Source organism: Oncorhynchus masou, unplaced genomic scaffold, assembly GCF_036934945.1.
Source record: "Oncorhynchus masou masou isolate Uvic2021 unplaced genomic scaffold, UVic_Omas_1.1 unplaced_scaffold_1785, whole genome shotgun sequence".
NCBI classification, from domain to species: Eukaryota; Metazoa; Chordata; class Actinopteri; order Salmoniformes; family Salmonidae; genus Oncorhynchus; species Oncorhynchus masou.
The window spans coordinates 75,848-91,622 of NW_027008041.1; the positions used below are offsets into that span (position 1 = coordinate 75,848).

General features: G+C 48.3%; 1 pseudogene; it reads right to left on the minus strand.

Moving 5' to 3' along the window:
- Positions 1–2,436: 2,436 nt before the first annotated feature.
- Positions 2,437–15,775, minus strand: part of LOC135532245 (serine/threonine-protein kinase WNK1-like) — a 33,726-nt pseudogene continuing 20,387 nt past the window's right edge.

Here is a 15,775-nt window from a genome sequence, read left to right on the forward strand (position 1 = left end):
ATTGGCTGACAGCCGTGGTATATCAGACCATATACCAAACTCGCTGTGCACCGCCCTATGGGACTCCCAATCACGGCCGGTCGTGATACAGCCTGGATTCTAACCAGGGTGTCTGTAGTGACGCCTCAAGCACTGAGATGCAGTGCCTTAGCCTCACTCAGGAGCCCCAGGTCAGACATCTACCGCAAGGTCATCTACAGGTCAGACCTACCAGGTCAGACATCTACCGGTACTCAAGGTCAGACATCTAGCCATCAGACATCTACCGGTACTCAAGGTCAGACATCTACCGGCACTCAAGGTCAGACATCTACCAGTACTCAAGGTCAGACATCTACCGGTACTCACCATCAAGGTCAGACATCTACCGGCACTCAAGGTCAGACATCTACCGGCACTCAAGGTCAGACATCTACCGGCACTCAAGGTCAGACATCTACCGGCACCAGACATCTACCGGTCTCAGGTCAGACATCTACCGGCACTCAAGGTCAGACATCTACCGGCACTCAAGGTCAGACATCTACCGGCACTCAAGGTCAGACATCTACCGGTACTCAAGGTCAGACATCTACCGGTACTCAAGGTCAGCCATCTACCAGTACTCAAGGTCAGACATCTACCAGTACTCAAGGTCAGACATCTACCGGTACTCAAGGTCAGACATCTACCGGCACTCAAGGTCAGACATCTACCAGTACTCAAGGTCAGACATCTACCAGTACTCAAGGTCAGACATCTACCAGTACTCAAGGTCAGACATCTACCAGTACTCAAGGTCAGACATCTACTTGCTAAGTAGATAAAATGCCAGATGCGGTAGTCATGTTAACATTGTAACTACAAAGTAATACACATCTCCTCTAGAAGCTGTTAACATATCTCATCTAGAAGCCGTTAACCATTAACATATCTCCTCTAGAAGCTGCTAACACATCTCCTCTAGAAGCTGCTAACACATCTCCTCTAGAAGCTGCTAACACATCTCCTCTAGAAGCTGTTAACACATCTCCTCTAGAAGCTGTTAACACATCTCCTCTAGAAGCTGTTAACACATCTCCTCTAGAAGCTGTTAACACATCTCCTCTAGAAGCTGTTAACACATCTCCCCTAGAAGCTGTTAACACATCTCCCCTAGAAGCTGTTAACACATCTCCTCTAGAAGCTGTTAACACATCTCCTCTAGAACACTGTAACACATCTCCTCTAGAAGCTGTTAACACATCTCCTCCTAGAAGCTGTTAACATATCTCCTCTAGAAGCTGTTAACACATCTCCCCTAGAAGCTGTTAACACATCTCCCTAGTTAACACATCTCCTCTAGAAGCTGTTAACACATCTCCTCTAGAAGCTGTTAACACATCTCCTCTAGAAGCTGTTAACACATCTCCTCTAGAAGCTGTTAACACATCTCCTCTAGAAGCTGTTAACACATCTCCTCTAGAAGCTGTTAACATATCTCCTCTAGAAGCTGTTAACATATCTCCTCTAGAAGCTGTTAACATCTCCTCTAGAAGCTGTTAACACATCTCCTCTAGAAGCTGAAGCTGTTAACATATCTCCTCTAGAAGCTGTTAACATATCTCCTCTAGAAACGTAACATATCTCCTCTAGAAGCTGTTAACATATCTGTTAACACATCTCCTCTAGAAGCTGTTAACACATCTCCTCTAGAAGCCCCGTTAACATATCTCCTCTAGAAGCTGTTAACATATCTCCACTCTGTTAACATATCTCCTCTAGAAGCTGTTAACATATCTCCTCTAGAAGCTGTTAACATATCTCCTCTAGAAGCTGTTAACATATCTCCTCTAGAAGCTGTTAACATATCCCCTCTAGAAGCTGTTAACATATCCCCTCTAGAAGCTGTTAACATATCTCCTCTAGAAGCTGTCAACATATCTCCTCTGGAAGCTGTCAACATATCTCCTCTAGAAGCTGTTAACCATTAACATATCTCATTTAGAAGCTGTGTTTGACAAAACCCTAGAAATGACACCATAACTACAGTGGAGGGTTTTAACAACTATATGGTGCGCTACCTGATATCTAGGGGGGATGGACACAGTATAGAATAGAGTTGTTGCCATGCAACAGAAAGCAGAGCAAATGTTCATTCAACAAAATGTTAGGAGACAAAAGCAGTTGATCAAGGAGGTTAACAAAGGCTGTTAAAGGTGGAGTTGGCACAATCACATGTCAATCATTTGATTTGATTTATTTAACTAGGCAATAACTGTGTATGTCAACTATGTAATAATGATGTATAATTCTCCAAAAGACTACAAATACAAAATTACACAAACTTACCTTACACAGAGGTGTCATAAAAATCTGAAATGGTTTACAACATACTGTATGTGTTATAAACAGTGCTCTTCAAGCCACATCTAATAAGCTAGCCTCCACATCCATGCTGACTGACTCACCGGTAACCTAGACAGAGGTGCTTTGGCCGGGTAGTCTGGGTGTAGGTGGAAGGGTCCCAGCCTGTCCCGGGGTGGTGAGGGGGGTCCCAGAGACATGCCCTGGTCCTGAGGAGGCCAGGGGAGGCTGGAGGGGGGCAGGGGGGTGCCTGTGGAGCTGGGGGTGGATGAGTGGCCGGTTGGGGAAGAGGTTCCCGGGACACCAGTGCCTCCGGCTGGGTCGACAGAGCCATCGGCCTGGGTGGTTCCACCACCACCCAGGTCCATGAAGAGGGAGCGAAGCTTCTTATCCAGGGCGTGGATGTCATCGATGCCTAGGGCCACCTCACACTCCCCACACTGGGCGTGGGTCTGGTTGGGCATTGTAGCAGGCTGGGGCTGGGTGAACCAGGGTGGGCTGGACCACGGGGATGGTGGTGGTGACGGGCTGTAAGGTAGGGACCGTGGCCCCTGGGGCTAGAGAGGCTACAGGCGAGGAGGAAGAAGGGAGCTCTGCACTGGGGTTAGCAATGGAGGGGGCTAGCAGGGGCCTTGGATAGCCGTGGTGGGGACTACAGTAGTGGTGAGCTGGGGGACAGCGGTGGAAGGGACAGGGAGCTGCTCTGAGCTTCCTCCACTATCACTGCTACAGCTGCTGACCAGGGGGGCCGTGGCGGAATGACAAAGGACTGTAGTGGGTATGGAGGTGGTGGGACCACCAGGGATGGAGCCTGGGCCAGAGGTCTGGGGGAAGGAGGCTGAGGTGGACAGGGTAGTTGTGTTGGGGAGGGTGGGGAGGACAGCAGGGACTGGGGGGACACAGAGGTGGCTGTAACACTAGGTACGGAGGAGACCACGGGTTGGGTCACCAGCAGGGTGAGAGGGGCCTGGGAAAGGAGAGGCTGGGTATCAACAGACTGGAGCTGGGTGGGGATGGGGGTGGCCTGGTGTATAGTCGCAGGTGGAGAGGTGGAGGTGGAGGCTGGAGGGGAGATGGAGACTGGGGGGAGGGGAGGTCACAGAGGCCTCAGATGGAACCTGAGCATGGGGGAGAGGAGCAGAGGCTGTAGGAGCAGTGGAGAAGACTGGGATGGTGGTGGTGGTGGCTGCAGCAGGGACCAGGACAGGCAGGGAGGCTATGTGGACGGAGGGAGGAGCGGTGCTGGGCCCTGGGTCGTACTGGCCCTGGTTCTGTCTCATCTCTGAGAAGGCCTGCTGCAGGCTGACCGCTGAGGCCGACTGGGACAGACCCTGACCTGCAGCTACAGCACGGGCGGCTGGGGAGAGAGAAAATGAGGGAGAGATGGGCAGGGAAACAGAGAGAGTGATAGAAAGAGATGTGTCAACACCAAACCCCATCACTAAGTAAAACAGTGATGTTAGCCATCACCTTAAAATCAGGTCATACACCACAGATAGAACACTAACTAAACTACTGTTACATAGCAACTAGACATTCATAAACATGTGATGTTTTTATGATTAACTTTACAATACAACAACATTCAGTCAGTCACAAGATCAGATGATCCCGGTTTTCAGAAACATCTAAATGTTATTACATTTGGATGCTGAATGCATTATCTTGTTGACTAATAAGATAACTTATTGGTAGGCGGTCACTGTGTGTGTGTGTGTGTGTGTGTGTGTGTGTGTGTGTGTGTGTGTGTGTGTGTGCTAAACTCACCGTGAAAGGACTGTGAATCTTGTCTCAGCAGGGCAGAGCCTGCAGCCGCTGAGTCAGCAAAGAACTGGTCCTTGAGTCTGGACTCAGGCACGGGGCTGACTATAAACCTCCTGCCTGCAGAGTGGACCACCTGGGCTGCACAGGAAGGGATACCTGGAGATAGATAGAAATGGTAGGGTCACACATAGGGTTAATGCAAAATGGGTGCCTCTATTGAATTCAATACATTTACATTCTCAGCGAGGGAAAGTTCTATAATTCATGGTACAACAAATTGGACTACAGATGGAAAATTCTCATGCAAGACGTGTCATTTTTTTGTTGTAGGGTACCAATTCCCTGTGTGGACATTGTGTTTGGTTGTTTTACCTGGCAACGGTTCAGATATAGCAGGGATCTGTTGCTGCTGGAGGTCACTAACTATCTGGGAAACAATCTGTGACACAAGATGCAGTCAGTCTGAGACAGTACAACAGCCGTTTACAACGATCCATGATGAAGTTACTTAAGCCCATGTACCTGGTATAGAAGGGTTAAGAAAGATGCTCTTTCACAGCAACAACATGGAGGAAAAATGAATGGAGAGACGTCACTCTACCTGGGTGTTTCCATCTTTCTCCAGACCCTTCTCGTCAGCCATCTCGATGACCTCACGGACCTGCTCGATGAACGACTCCCTCTCGCTCTCCAGTATAAACAGACTGGTGACCTGTAGTCACACACCAGGAAAGAACAGCCCTCTCAATCACAGTCCTCATTCTTCTCAGAATCTGATGGTTGGATTGATTCATCATTTCAGAACGGATTCATCAAAGTCAAAACACCCAGAAAGTCTGGTGAAATACAGCCTTTCATTATTACCAGATAAACTCTCTGGACCTGCCTGAGACAAATACCATCAGGGAACATCACAACACAGTTGGGATTCTGGGCTACTGCAATCAGAGAGGGAGACGGCTCAATAATGAGAGAGAGATAGAGGGGAGGGAGGGAGAGAGAGAGACAGCGAGAGAGAGAGAGAGAGAGCGAGCGAGACAGCGAGGGGCATCGAGAGAGAGAGCGGAGAGAGCGAGAGAGAGAGACAGCGAGAGGGGAGAGAGAGACAGCGAGGGGGAGAGAGAGCGACAGCGAGGGGAGGGAGAGAGACAGCGAGGGGAGAGAGAGCGACAGCGAGGGGGAGAGAGCGACAGCGAGGGGGAGAGAGAGCGACAGGAGGGGGAGGGAGAGCGACAGCGAGGGGGAGAGAGAGCGACAGGAGGGGAGGAGAGCGACAGGAGGGGGGAGGCGAGGAGGGACAGCGACAGGGGGGGGAGAGCGACAGGAGGGGGAGGGAGAGAGCGACAGGAGGGGGAGGGAGAGCGACAGGAGGGGGAGGGAGGGGAGGGGGAGGAGAGCGACAGGAGGGGGGGGAGGGAGAGCGACAGGAGGGGAGGGAGAGCGACAGGAGGGGGAGGGAGGAGCGACAGGAGGGGGAGGGAGAGCGACAGGAGGGGGAGGGAGAGCGACAGGAGGGGGAGGGAGAGCGACAGGAGGGGGAGGGAGAGCGACAGGAGGGGGAGGGAGAGCGACAGGAGGGGGAGGGAGAGCGACAGGAGGGGGAGAGCGACAGGAGGGGGAGAGCGACAGGAGGGGGAGAGCAACAGGAGGGGGAGAGAAAAGAGGAGGGAGGGAGTGTGCTCGTAATCTTTTCTGTAGTTACCATAATCTGTGCTATTTCCTCTGGGTTATCTCCGTCCAGATCAAACTTAAAAGTCACCATCTTTCTGTTGTGCGTTTCCAACTGGCACTCAGCTACCCTGTCGCCCATGTTGGATATCTGGAATAAACAAAGGAACAGAAGCCAGAATAAGATGTGGATGAAATGAAAAGATGAAAGAGAGCAGCTCTTCAGATTTATCGACAGAAATCACACGACCTGTTAGAACGTCTCGGTGTCGGTCTGTCTAATCAGTAGGGCCTAAACAATGTGGTGCCAGGGAACCCAAACAGGCAGGCATCAGTACAGGGAGATACACACCAGAGACAGACATTCATCAGATGCTGTATGCTCCAATTAGAGAACACTTTCCAGGAAAATAAAGCTTATTGAACTGAATGAAAAACTATCTCAGCTGGTGGGAGACAGGAGCACCGAGCACAATGCAGCGGCTTGGACAATTAAAGGGAATGTAAACCAAAGTGGATCAGAAGTAGGCCTATAATATATAAAGGAAAACAACAGGCTTATTACAGGTGCTGAACACACTAATGAAAAATCATGTTTCGTGTAGTACGTGTGGGCCATTTCCCCTGGGCGGACTCTTACATTCAGTACATTCAACTTTGCTTTGCCGATCTTGTCGGTACGAGAGCGACTCCGTACGGAGCGCCGCTGATGGCGTTTGATGGAGCGCCCCTCCTGTCTGCCTCCATCATTTCCATCGCTCAGGCCGGACGCCACGTCAGAGTGACCGCTGAGTGACACACACACAAACACCGTTAAAATTCATGATCTGAAGAATGAGAGCGAGGCGCCAAGCCTCTAAGCGAATAAAAACTAAATTAAACGATCTTGACTAATTATAAAATTAGAGATATCTTTCCCATCTCTTATAACATCTCAATGTGTATATCTTTACCATCAGTTAAACATGCATCTTACCTCTCCATGGACGAGGGCACTTGTGGTGGTTGTAACTGTGACTGGTCCAATGACAAAGGCTGAGGAGCCGTCTGGGAGGGCTGGAACACACAGTACAGGAGAACAGAGGGTCAGAGAACTGTGGGAACCTTGTTTTACAGTAAAGAGAGTGCAAAGTAGTGTGGTCTTTTGGAGATGAAAGGCTTCAGAAGGTATTGAGGTTAAAAAGAGAGGCAGAATATGAGACTTAAAAGCATGTGAGAGTAGCAGTATAAAGAAATAAGAGTCGGCTCTTGTAGGTCTTAGTGTACTCATCCCACCGTTACCAAATGTTTGACAGCATCTATGTTCAGAATGTTTCTTCCACATCTAGCTACTTGTGACCATAAAATATATATGACCAGACACATCCACAACTTCACACAACCAACTCAGGACTCATTTAAATAACAAACATACAGTCAAGGAAACACGCAGACCAGCTATGGTCAAAGAACTGCTCTCCATCATCCATACGACCAGGCGGGGGGGACATGACGAAGGGGGTTTGGCTGACCACGGTACCTGGGCCTGGGCATCTCCTGGCGGCTCTGGGGAGGTGCTGGCTACGCTGATGACGGGCACCACGACCAGCGGCTGAGTAGGCATCATTTGGGGCGGCAGAGGGGAGGCCGGTGGCACCGGCGGTGGATGAGTCACCAGAGTGGGTGCAGATACAGAACCAGGTAGAGGATGAGCTCCAGGAGGCCGAGGTAAGGCTGCAGCTGCTATAGGGCTCTGTGGGGACACCAGGGCTCCCCCAGGGGGTGACGCCGCCCCTTGGGCTGCGGCTGCAGTAACCGGGGCCGAGGGCTGATTGAAGGCCATCTGAGCCACAGACACAAGTCCCACTGAGGAGGGAGGTGGAGCCATACTGCAAGGCTGGGGGCGGGAGGAGGAGAGCAAGGGGCGGGTCAGGTCAGGTTAGGACTGGCTAGGGTAACGAAGGGTCATGGGAACTAGGTTGGAGTGGGCGGATTATGGATGATAGAAATAGTAAGTCCACTTCTGTGGGATGGATATTATGTTGGTGGTTGACTAAAGGGTGACTGAAGGAACAAAACTCAAGGGGATAAGAGTGTGTATGGTGGGTGTGACAGAATGTAACACTGTGCATACAACCACTAAACAAACAAAGTCAACACACAAAGCCACGCACCAACAACAACATGCGACCAAACACGATGTGTTTCACAAATGGCATGAAACCAGATGTCAAACCGAAGGTACAACTGGTTGAACTGCACTGTGAGAACAAAGCAGTGCTAAGGTGTGGACAGGACTCCTCATGAGGCCCTCTCCACTCAGTGGTACAACACGCCTGTGGTGACATCATGCTGTTGGTCCCTAACATGGACTCTAATGGAACAGCCATGATCGTCCATTAGACCTCAATCCACATTTATCGACAAACACAGAAGACACTGAAAGACAGATACTTTTCTACTGGGACTCAAACAACAACAACAAGCGATACTGAGTGAGGACAGCTGATACTAATGGAAATGGACACACGTACAGTCGCACACATAAACATGTTCTACCACCCTAGTGGGGACCAGCACTATAATAACAGCACAGTGAGTGGTACCTGGACCAGAGCTAGCTATAATAACAGCACAGTGAGTGGTACCTGGACCAGAGCTAGCTATAATAACAGCACCTGGACCAGAGCTAGCTATAATAACAGCACAGTGGTACCTGGACCAGAGCTAGCTATAATAACAGCACAGTGAGTGGTACCTGGACCAGAGCTAGCTATAATAACAGCACAGTGGTACCTGGACCAGAGCTAGCTATAATAACAGCACAGTGAGTGGTACCTGGACCAGAGCTAGCTATAATAACAGCACAGCGAGTGGTACCTGGACCAGAGCTAGCTATAATAACAGCACAGCGAGTGGTACCTGGACCAGAGCTAGCTATAATAACAGCACAGTGAGTGGTACCTGGACCAGAGCTAGCTATAATAACAGCACAGCGAGTGGTACCTGGACCAGAGCTAGCTATAATAACAGCACAGCGAGTGGTACCTGGACCAGAGCTAGCTATAATAACAGCACAGCGAGTGGTACCTGGACCAGAGCTAGCTATAATAACAGCACAGCGAGTGGTACCTGGACCAGAGCTAGCTATAATAACAGCACAGCGAGTGGTACCTGGACCAGAGCTAGCTATAATAACATAATGTGGTACCTGGACCAGAGCTAGCTATAATAACAGCACAGCGAGTGGTACCTGGACCAGAGCTAGCTATAATAACAGCACAGCGAGTGGTACCTGGACCAGAGCTAGCTATAATAACAGCACAGCGAGTGGTACCTGGACCAGAGCTAGCTATAATAACAGCACACAGCTGAAGTGGTACCTGGACCAGAGCTAGCTATAATAACAGCACCAGGGCAGGGTACCTGGACCAGAGCTAGCTAAACAGCACAGCCAGAGTGGTACCTGGACCAGAGCAGCTGCACAGTGAGTGGTACCTGGACCAGAGCTAGCTATAATAACAGCACAGTGGTACCTGGACCAGGCTAGCTATAATAACAGCAGACCTGGACCAGAGCTCGCTATAATAACAGCACAGCAACCTGGACCAGAGCAGCATATAATAAAGTGGTACCTGGACCAGAGCTGCTATAATAAGAAGCGAGTGGTGAAGAGCTCGTCAATGGACCAGAGCTAGCTAAATAACAGCAAGCACCTGGACTGCTGGTGTGCCTGGTAGAGATAGTAAGAAAGCTGGGCGAAGGGGAATCACTAGCACACAGCTGAAGACCACCAACCATGCATACAGACAGACCAGGGCAGGCAGACCAGGCCAGGGCAGGCAAACCAGACAGACCAGACAGACAGACCAGACAGACCAGGCAGACCAGACCAGGCCAGGGCAGGCAAACCAGACAGACCAGGCCAGGCAGACCAGACCAGGCCAGGGCAGGCAGACCAAGCAGCATGTCATAGAAGTGTAGTGAGTGGATGAAAGAGTGAGAAAGTCAATGGAATAAAAACAGAAAGAAAGGATGGAAAACTGAAGTAAGAAATGTGAATGTTAAAACGTGTTAAGAAGAAACAGAACAGATTATACTCCATAGAAACAGAACAGATTATACTCCATAGAAACAGAACAGATTATACTCCATAGAAACAGAACAGATTATACTCCATAGAAACAGAACAGATTATACTCCATAGAAACAGAACAGATTATACTCCATAGAAACAGAACAGATTATACTCCATAGAAACAGAACAGATTATACTCCATAGAAAGAGAATATCAGTATTATTCAAAAGAGATGGTTGTGTAATACTCCACAATGGACATGAGTTAGTCAACAGAGTACTTAGATAAGGGTTTGGTTTATTTTGACATTGGCTTTTGTGAGTGTTTGGTTTATTTTGAAACACTTTGAAGGCGATGGAAGTTCATGTTTGTACCCACAATGCAGTAAAACTTCACTATAACAGATTCATATGCCTATGACTGAGAAAAGTAAACTCCTAATCGCGTAACCAATGGCCCTGAAGGTTTTCTATCGATTACTGAATAATTGATGGAAGTTTGGTTTTGTGTTACTGACTTGGTTCAGACCAACTCTAGCAGGCCTTCAGTGGGCCCATCCATGGGTTTAGGTAAACACACTGGCCTTCAGTGGACCCATCCATGGGATGTGGTAAACACACCGGCCTTCAGTGGGCCCATCCATGGGTTTAGGTAAACACACCGGCCTTCAGTGGACCCATCCATGGGATGTGGTAAACACACCGGCCTTCAGTGGACCCATCCATGGGTTTAGGTAAACACACTGGCCTTCAGTGGGCCCATCCATGGGTTTAGGTAAACACACCGGCCTTCAGTGGACCCATCCATGGGATGTGGTAAACACACCGGCCTTCAGTGGGCCCATCCATTGGTTTAGGTAAACACTGGACCCATCCATGGTTTAGGTAAACACACTGGCCTTCAGTGGACCCATCCATGGGTTTAGGTAAACACACTGGCCTTCAGTGGACCCATCCATGGGTTTAGGTAAACACACTGGCCTTCAGTGGACCCATCCATGGGTTTAGGTAAACACACTGGCCTGGTTTTGGTAAACACACTTTTGGCCCATCCATGGGTTTAGTAAACACACTGGCCTTCAGTGGACCCATCCATGGGTTTAGGTAAACACACTGGCCTCCTCAGTGGGCCCATCCATGGGTTTAGGTAAACACACTGGCCTTCAGTGGGCCCATCCATGGGATGTGGTAAACACACTGGCCTCAGTGGACCCATCCATGGGTTTAGGTAAACACACTGGCCTTCAGTGGACCCATCCATGGGTTTAGGTAAACACACTGGCCTTCAGTGTCCATTGGTTTAGGTAAACACACTGGCCTATGGCAGTGGCAATCCATGGGGGTCATTAGGTAAACACACTTCAGTGGGCCCATCCATACTAGGTAATACATCAGTGGATTTGGGTAAACACAAATCTGACCTTCAGTGGGCCCATCCATGGGTGCCTTCAGTGACTCCATGGGTTTGGTAAACACACTGGCCTTCAGTGGGCCCATCCATGGGTTTAGGTAAACACACTGGCCTTCAGTGGGCCCATCCATGGATGTAGGTAAACACACTGGGTTTTCTAAACACACTGGCCTTCAGTGAACCCATCCATGGGTTTAGGTAAACACACTGTTCAGGTTTTCCATGGGTTTAGGTAAACACACCGGCCTTCAGTGGACCCATCCATGGGTTTAGGTAAACACACTGGCCTTCAGTGGACCCATGGGAAACACACATCCATGGGACAGGTAAACACACTTTTCAGTGGACCCATCCATGGGATGTGGTAAACACACCGGCCTTCAGTGGGCCTCCCATGGGTTTAGGTAAACACACTGGCCTTCAGTGGACCCATCCATGAGGTAAACACACCGGCCTTCAGTGGGCCCATCCATTGGTTTAGGTAAACACACTGGCCTTCAGTGGACACATCCATGGGTTTAGGTAAACACACTGGCCTTCAGTGGGGTAAACATCCATGGGTTTAGGTAAACACACTGGTCCTAAACACATCTGGGTTTAGGTAAACACACCGGTCTTCAGTGAATGGCCCATCCATGGGTTTAGGTAAACACACTGGACTACTGGGTTTAGGTAAACACACTGGACTTCAGTGGGCCCATCCATTGGTTTATGAAACACACTGGCCCAGTGGCACACACTGGGGTTTAGGTAAACACACTTCAGTGGACACATCCATGGGATAAACACACCGGTAGCTGGGCATCTGAAAACACCTGGCCTTCAGTGGACACATCCATGGGTTTATTTGTATGAACATAAGATTCAACAACTGAGACATAAACTGAACAAGTTTCACAGACATGTGACTAACAGAAATGGAATAATGTGTCCCTGAAAAAAGGGGGGGTCAAAATGAAAAGCAACAGTCAGTATCTGGTCCACCAGCTGCATGACAGTACTGGGGTGCATCTCCTCCTCATGGACTAACCAGATTTGCCAGTTCTTGCTGTGAGATGTTACCCCACTCTTCCACCAAGGCACCTGCAAGTTCCTGGACATTTCTGGGGGAATGGCCCTAGCCCTCACCCTCCGATCCAACAGGTCCCAGACGTGCTCAATGGGATTGAGATCTGGGCTCTTCGCTGGCCATGGCAGAACACTGACATTCCTGTCTTGCAGGAAATCACAAACAGAATGAGCAGTATGGCTGGTGGCATTGTCATTCTGGAGGGTCATGTCAGGATGAGCCTGCAGGAAGGGTACCTCATGAGGGAGAAGGACCCTCCACCTCCAAATCGATCTCGCTCCAGAGTACAGGCCTCAGTGTAACGCTCATTCGTTTGCCGATAAACACAAATCTGACCATCACCCCTGGTGAGACAAAACCGCGACTCGTCAGTGAAGAGCACTTTTGCCAGTCCTGTCTGGTCCAGCGACAGTGGGTTTGTGCCCATAAGCGACGTTGTTGCCTTACAACAGGCCTACAAGCCCTCAGTCCAGCCTCTCTCAGCCTAATGCGGACAGTATAAGCACTGATGGAGGGATTGTGTGTTCCATGTGTAACTCAGGCAGTTGTTGTTGCCATCCTGTACCAGTCCCGCAGGTGTGATGTTCGGATGTACCGATCCTGTGCAGGTGTTGTTACACGTGGTCTGCCACTGCGAGGATGATCAGCTGTCCGTTCTGTCTCCCTGTAGCGCTGTCGTAGGCGTCTCAAAGTACAGACATGGCCACATCTGCAGTCCTCATGCCTCCTTGCAGCATGCCTAAGGCACATTCATGCAGATGAGCAGGGACCCTGGGCACATCTGCAGTCCTCATGCCTCCTTGCAGCATGCCTAAGGCACATTCATGCAGATGAGCAGGGACCCTGGGCATCTTTCTTTTGTTTTTCAGAGTCAGTAGAAAGGCCTCTTTAGTGTTCTAAGTTTTCATAACTGTGACCTTTATTGCCTACCGTCTGTAGGCTTTTACCGTCTGGATCATTAACTGCCTAGTAGGTTCATTGAACAAGCAGGGAAACAGGGCCCTTTAAACCCTTTACAATGAAGATCTGTGAAGTTATTTGGATTTTTACAAATTATCTTTGAAAGACAGGGTCCTGAAAAAGGGACGTTTCTTTTTGCTGAGTTTATATGAGGGCCTGTGTAAAATGTGTCTGTATGAATGCATACAGTATCTGACGCGAATGTGAATGCATGACTATGTTACCTGTTTGGTTTTGGGGACCCTCACTCTAACTTGATTAAGGTGTCTGTGTGTGTGCGTGTTATGAAATGTGTGCACAGAGTGTGGTTAAGTGCCAGTGTTTGCATGTGCACTCTGTGTTTATGTATGTGTTGGTCCCTTACCTGTGTGGGCTGTGGTCCAGGGGGTAGCTGGGTCTGAGAGGGGCTTTGTACCATGGTGCTGCCTGCCTGCTGCTGCTGGGGCTGAGAGACCATGGGCTGGGAGGTGGGGGGGAGAGAGGCCTGCAGGGGGGTCTGGAGGAGAGAGAGAGGGAGAGAGAGAGAGTCAACTCATGACTAGACCTACACAGCAAAGTTAAAAAGGGACAGTTAACTAAGTATGTCAGATGTTTTTGACCTCAAGTCTGTTGAGATGAGTCTATGCCCGTCACCAGCCTCAATCCCACAGATGGAAAAGATATGCACAATCATTTAAAATAAAAATATCTGCAAACTTTGAGTGAACTGTCTCTTTAAGACCATATGTGTACTTGACACATATCAGTAGAGTTTCAAAGCAAAAAACACCCCCATTATCTCACTGTTATTAAACAGTTGAACCTATCAATCAAATCTAGTTATGCTAATTTGAAGCTACAATTTGCCTTGGGGGTGATTGCAAAAACATTTCTCTGGCGTTCGGCCAACTTCCTTGTGACTTGATGAAAAGCAATGACACACATAGTGCACAGGCTTAACCTACAGCCCATCTTATTAACATTTTCTATAGGCAAGGGTGGAGCTGAACGGTCCAGTACAGAGTACCGGCAAAAGAAAGCAGGGGTTACGGCGTACTTCCGTTAAACGTGAGTCTATCACAATAGTTTAAAAACAGTGTAATAAGCCTACGGTTTTCTTGGAATCTATCTATCATGTCAGTCACATAAAAAGATGAGCTATAGACTCCAAAATGCGGAGTGGTTCGAGGAGAACACTGACATTTTAATAAGGCAGAGATGATTGGTCGAGACCATGACGCGGGTGGACAGCAGAGGAAGCATCAAATTCACAGGTTACAAGACTTTTGTTGGCCGAATGATGACGATCACTGAATGTCATTCATAACACTTCTCGGTGTCCGGTAAGTCTCTCTGCTTTTATCAAACGGTATGGATGCTGGAATTATCTTAGAATGGAGTAGCCTGACAGTTAGAAAAGCAACTAAAGTATGGACACGAACGTAGAACTAAGTGTTCCTCTGAGTAACATTTCAGACCAGATGTTAATTTGTTTCAGGAAGAGGAGTAATGCTGTTGAACAACAGTTCCCTGAGCATCAGTCCTCTCCCTGAAACAAAAAATATTTGGTGAGCGTGGCTTTATTTAATCTTCTGGATGAGCATCAAGTAATGATAGAGGAGAAGCTGCATGAATCTAATTACAGACACAAGTTCACTAACAAATAGCCTTCTACCAACAAATTATAACATGAAATTATTTAAATAAGGTTATGTCCCCCTTCCCCATAGAGTAACATAGCCTAAATTAGTCTTTTCAAGTAACTATATGTTTGACAATCAGATGAAAACATCATGACTTGCTGTGTTAATGCCGCATTAAAGAAAAATCAGGCTAATACATTTTAAAGTTAAATGACAAATCAATACTTCTATGTTAGGCCCATAGAGATGCTATATGTCCTTCTATGATTAGGCCCATAGAGATGTTATATGTCCTTCTATGATTAGGCCCATAGAGATGCTATATGTCCTTCTATGATTAGGCCCATAGAGATGCTATATGTCCTTCTATGATTAGGCCCATAGAGATGCTATATGTCCTTCTATGATTAGGCCCATAGAGATGCTATATGTCCTTCTATGATTAGGCCCATAGAGATGCTATATGTCCTTCTATGATTAGGCCCATAGAGATGCTATATGTCCTTCTATGATTAGGCCCATAGAGATGCTATATGTCCTTCTATGATTAGGCCCATAGAGATGCTATATGTCCTTCTATGATTAGGCCCATAGATGATTAGATTAGCCCATAGAGATGCTATATGTCCTTCTATGATTAGGCCCATAGAGATGCTATATGTCCTTCTATGATTAGGCCCATAGAGATGCTATATGTCCTTCTATGATTAGGCCCATAGAGATGCTATATGTCCTTCTATGATTAGGCCCATAGAGATGCTATATGTCCTTCTATGATTAGGCCCATAGAGATGCTATATGTCCTTCTATGATTAGGCCCATAGAGATGCTATATGTCCCTCTGTGATTAGGCCCATAGAGATGCTATATGTCCTTCTGTGATTAGGCCCATAGAGATG